Source organism: Apteryx rowi, unplaced genomic scaffold (assembly GCF_003343035.1).
Source record: "Apteryx rowi isolate R43461 unplaced genomic scaffold, aptRow1 scaffold_110, whole genome shotgun sequence".
In the NCBI taxonomy this organism is placed as follows: Eukaryota; Metazoa; Chordata; class Aves; order Apterygiformes; family Apterygidae; genus Apteryx; species Apteryx rowi.
The window spans coordinates 1,904,195-1,909,456 of record NW_020447309.1 but is presented as its reverse complement, the minus strand read 5'-3'; the positions used below and the strand labels follow the sequence as shown (position 1 = coordinate 1,909,456).

The 5,262-nt window shown below is 40.4% G+C and overlaps 1 protein-coding gene across 1 annotated transcript in view; it reads right to left on the bottom strand.

Moving 5' to 3' along the window:
- GPR155 (G protein-coupled receptor 155) overlaps positions 1–4,737 on the bottom strand; it is a 38,038-nt gene extending 33,301 nt beyond the window's left edge. The window contains exon 1 of the mRNA XM_026075030.1: positions 4,583–4,737. The gene's annotated coding sequence lies outside the window, so the exon portion shown is untranslated. The remainder of the gene's footprint in view (positions 1–4,582) is intronic.
- Between the last annotated feature and the right edge of the window lie 525 nt (positions 4,738–5,262).

Genomic DNA, 5,262 nt, shown 5'->3' with positions numbered 1-5,262 from the left:
CTCACGGCGCCGGCACCGCGGCGGGGCTCGCCCGAGATGCGGCCCCGGCCGGGGCAGCGCCGACCCCTCTTTTCCGGGCGCTCCGCGCTGTCACGCAGGCCAGCAGCCCAGAAACCGGGCGTCCTGACCCCCCYCTTTCGGCACTCCCAGAAGTTAGCGTGTTTTCTGAGTTTTCCACTGCTTATTTCGGGCTTTTGGACAAAAATAAAACAAGCTGCTTTTCCACATGGCATCAGCACCCCAGGGCTGGCAGACTATTAGCTGTTTCCCCTGTAAATATTAAAAGTTGGTGACACACAAAGATGTTCTTGCCGAAAAGGAGGATCAAGCTTTTTCATGGCTTCCCCTTTTTAATGTGACTGAGGAGACGGTTTGAGCTGCCCCTTTTCTGGGAACTAAGCCAGATATTTCTGCCTCAAAGAGGGCAAGTATAAAATTCTGTCTTCCTTTATACTTCCCTCCATTGCTATACAGCCCAGCACAGCCGCTGGCACTTGTTGAGCGTGGCAGACCCCTGTGGCAGCAGACATCCTCTTCGGCACGAAGGCACCTTACAGGCAGAGGGTAACGCCACCCAGGTCTGCAYGCTCAGTAATTTCTCTTCTGCCCCCAAACCTCCTCCGAACTAGAAACTTAAAGCAAAAAAAAGCACCATTCCTCTTCTCCTTTTGTTTTTGTCTTATCTGAAAGTTCTGTAAAGAGGAGGGAACTGTCTGAACCAAAAAATATTGAGGACTGATGTGTGATTGACAACTGCTGTGTTGAATATTCATCTCCTAATAATAAATTCCCCCACAGTACTTCAGATGACAAGGTCTGCTGTCAAAATACATTTAGGAACCTTACCAGAAACAAATGGGATACTATGTATTAAGAACAGCAATATCAGTAGTAACAACCAAAAACAATACTTAAGGGAATTAAGTGTAAGAGACCTGGTGAAGGTTAAGAAAATCCCATAAACAAGGCAGATGAGGGAGAAAGGACTGTAGGAGACTTTTAGAGGGGACCGTGTTGTTGACATTGTCTGTCTGCTTTCATTTCAATTTAAATATGCTGATGTGACTAATGAATTTAAGTATTGTTGCAGTATAACAGTAGACCCATACTATAGCTGCAGATTGACAATTAGCAGCGGTGCTGATTGGGAAGCCAGTGCCTGCCTCCTCCCATCCTTGTCCCCAGTCCATGCCCTCGGCTGGGCCAATGCAGCCCAAACAAAAGATGACCAGTTTATTTCCATACAAAGCCTATGTCAACAGATGTACATTTTTCACTGCAAAGTGGTAAAACCAATTGTGTAACACTCCCCTGCTATAACTTTAGGGTGAGACCTTGGTGTGAACATAATAAGGAAGACACTTGTTAGTTTATTCAGTGTTAAATTGTGTGTATCCAGCGCCTCACAAACACCGCTTTGAAACTGGTTTGGCTTCGTTTTTGGAAGCACAAAATATAATGGGATCTTTCAGTATTTTTGGCTTTTTGCCTAGCAGCTCTTCCCTATAGAAATTACATGCCTTAGAGGGATATAATCTGGGAGGCAGCAAGGAATGTATACCAGACTGTAGTAAGAAATCTTGATAAGAATTAATTTTACAGAAGCACAGGTTTGGCTAAAGAAGCCACTCATTGATTGGTGTTGATATCCAGCAACCCACAGCCTGAGTCTTCTCCACATCATGAGCAATTACTGTATTATTTATATATATATATATATATATACACACACACACACACACACTCTTCCATCCCCGAGATCACTTACACACTCCCAGGCAGGAAAGTGCACTTGTCCCCAGTCTTGCTTTCTGTTTTGGGAAACACGGAGAAGGACCGGTTCTCCACTGAGCTGGGAACCTTTGGGAACAGCTTGTCAGCATCTTTTGAGTTGGATAATTAGAATGATAACTCAATGTTGGAGTCAATTTTTTCTTATGCCATATGGAATACGTAGGATGCTTCTGCATATTCCCAGAGCAGCAAAGGATAGTATCTTCTCACTGTTCAACAAGCCCCTTGCCCAGCCAATACTTAATCAAAGCTCTCTAGACTTTTTCCTCTGAGCTACATGCTCTACACTGGCCTTGAATGTGGCTTTGTTTTGGGTTGAGTCTTTTTGTTTCAGCTCCCTGGGTTTACAATGAAGTCTACTTTTTTTTTCCCTTTTAAAATGTTTATAAGTGAAGGGCTGCAAGAAGCTTGATCCTCTCAATGAGGACAGACTTCAGAGCATTTAGATCTTAAGATCTTGCGGTGACCACATGCAAACCTATTTTCAAAGTTGAACAGATGAGCCTGTTTGTGCGGATTTTCAGGAGATCACAAGTGTATCTTTGTACTTGATGCAAAGGCTACTTTACTGGTGAATTCCAAGTGCTCATGTCAAAGACTGAAATGCTGGAATCTTCTGAAGAGCCCTCAAGAGTTTTCTGTAGGCAAGCGTATTTTGCCAGTTCATCTCTGAAAACAACTGAACATGAATGGTGTTTTTCTAGAAAGAGTCAGCAAGCTAGCATGGAAAGTGTAGCCAAATTGTTAAGGCATAAGTGATAAGTAAAAGATAACAATGACTTACAGTAGGAAGCATCAGGTGAGCTTCAAAGCAGCAATATCAATTGAAAATGCAGTACCAATGACTCTCAGAATAACCTCTGGCTAGCATTTTACTAAGAAGTGACTTTTCCAAGAACAGATTCAAATGAGGATACAGAGGATGAGCAGATATCAGATCTTGGTAAATGCAAAAGGATCAGGATGAAACATCTGGAAACAAGTATAATATCAATGTGATTTCCAGGCAGCTATGCACCTGGTTTTCAACAACATGGAAAATTTAAATATCTTATCAACATAGTAATTATAAGAAGTGCTTTTCTTTCCACCCATTGTTTGTGTAATCTGCTTATATTCAATTACAGAGAAAATACTTACTCAATGCTCCTTGGTTACTGACAGCAAGCCAAATTTTATGTGAAAATTAAAATGATGTCTTCAGACAATGTGGCCTTGTAACTTTAGTACTGGAAAAAATATTGTCCTTGAACTGTTTGTTGCTTAACAAAAAATAAAAAATATAATGCACAGGCAAGGATATACRCTCAGTCTTTGTTAACTTTACTAAGCAGACTAAATCTGAAAATGCATATCTAGGTCTGGCTATCTAAAACTTTAGTTCAGGGTTCAGAAACTTTGTTTCTGAACATCCTACACGCAGCTACAAGAGAACAGTCATTAGAAAACAACAGTCTGCAGCACTTATCTGTATCTGGATGTGCCCAATCGCTTGGTTACTCGCCCGGTTACTGCAAAATAAGTGATAACTTAGAACACAGATGCCTTTGGTGCAGTAGTTAAGCAGCTTGGGCAACCTGAGCAGATCCACCCATAGAGACAGCAACAGACCTGTGGATGTCTTCTTCTCTGCATAGGGTGTCAAAAGGAAAGTGCCGAATGATCCCATGAAAGGAGAAATTCCCAGACTTTGGAGGCTTTAAACACCTTTAAAAATCCAGCATCTGTGGCCCAAGAGCAACCTAACCAGGCCAGGAAAGTGCCTAGCCGGCTCAGTTACTCATGAGCTTACAACTTACCAACATGTTTATGTTCACTTTGATTACCTTGGAAGTCTTTTGTAAAACATCWTCCTTCTTGAGAAAGACATTTATCTCCTCATCTACAGTTTCGCAGTAGTACCCATTACCATCTAAGTTGGTTACCAGAACTTAATTGGTGTTTTTGGTACAAAAAAATCAATCATCTGCTGTAAGATACTCTGTGTGATAGAGTTGGTCTCGCAAAGTGCATGTTTACTATACTGTACTCATTGCCCATCTGTTCTGCACCCGAGACGTGGATGTGCTACCAGCATGTCAGATAGCTGTAGGCGTAACCGTAGCCTTCACAGTATTGTGACTGTCAGAAGAAAATACATAGAGCTAATATWCTTGCTTGCAGAATGTCAAACTAAAACTTCAGCAGTATTTATATATATTTGCAATATTATATATATATATATATTTATATATATATGCTATATATTTGGGTCTGCAGAAATGGACTAGCCTTCTTATAAGCATACAGAGTAAACGCTCCTCACTAAGGGCGGGGGGGGAATTCAAATCAGATTCCACTGCCGTCAGTAACATAGCCCTTACTGATGTCAGCAGTATGAGTTTTTTTTTCTTAAATAGTTTTCAGGGGAAACAAAACAATGTTGCAAAGTCTTCCTAAATGTATAGGTTTGATCATGGTAATAGTGTATCAACTTGCAGAAGGCTACTTGGCTCAGCAAAAAGATTAGTTGAAGTGAAATACAAGCACTCAGAGACGAGGTAACAAGTTAACAAGTCAGACTGAAAAGAAGAGACTACCAAATGAATCTCTGGACAGAAATGAAAGAAGTTAAAGAAAACAAAGAAATCTCTAATTTTAAATGCAGTGATTTTGATTGCTTAACCTGTGAAATGATTATCAATTCTTGTCCATTTGCCTTATATTATGGCTAGAAATGTATCTACCTATCACTTTACATAGACACTAGCTATTATATAATATTTTTTATATTTTTCACATTACTCACATGACTGATGGTACGTGGTGAAATTATTAAGAACAGGACCTAAGAGTTAAGGCTCCTTTTGAGAAGGCCTATTTGTTCATTTTGACATCTGCAGCCCATTCCTTGCTTCTTCTCAGTACTCTCACTGCTTGGTTGCCATGAGACTAATCAAATTCAGCCTGATGCCTCCAAAAGACAAAATGGGAACAGTTATCAGTAGTGAACACATGCTACTAAGTGTGTCTTTGCTCAGGAACACTATGTTAAGGCAAGCTGCGCTGATAAGCAGTTTCTGACCCAAGGTCGGTTGAACCCGTCGGTTATTCTTACAGTCAGTAACCAATTTACCAGTGGAAAAAAAAAAAACCCAAACCATTTTGGCATCAGAAATCAGGAACTTTATATTTTCAGAATATGACCCAAATCTTTGTAAAGCCTTCTTCACTTACTACATTTCCATTTGCGATCATGCTATATTACACTATTTTTCAAACCATTATTTACTACCTTTATAAACACAGTTTAAATATTACCCAAAGATGTATTGACTGCACTGTATTGTCTCCTTTGGCAGGAGCCCCAGTGGATTTTTGTTCATTTGTTTCTTCTTCATTTCATCCTGCCATAACATTTCATCTTTTCTGTTACTCTGTCACATACTAATATACCTTCTTCTTCCCGAATTCTTCAGCATAAAGCTA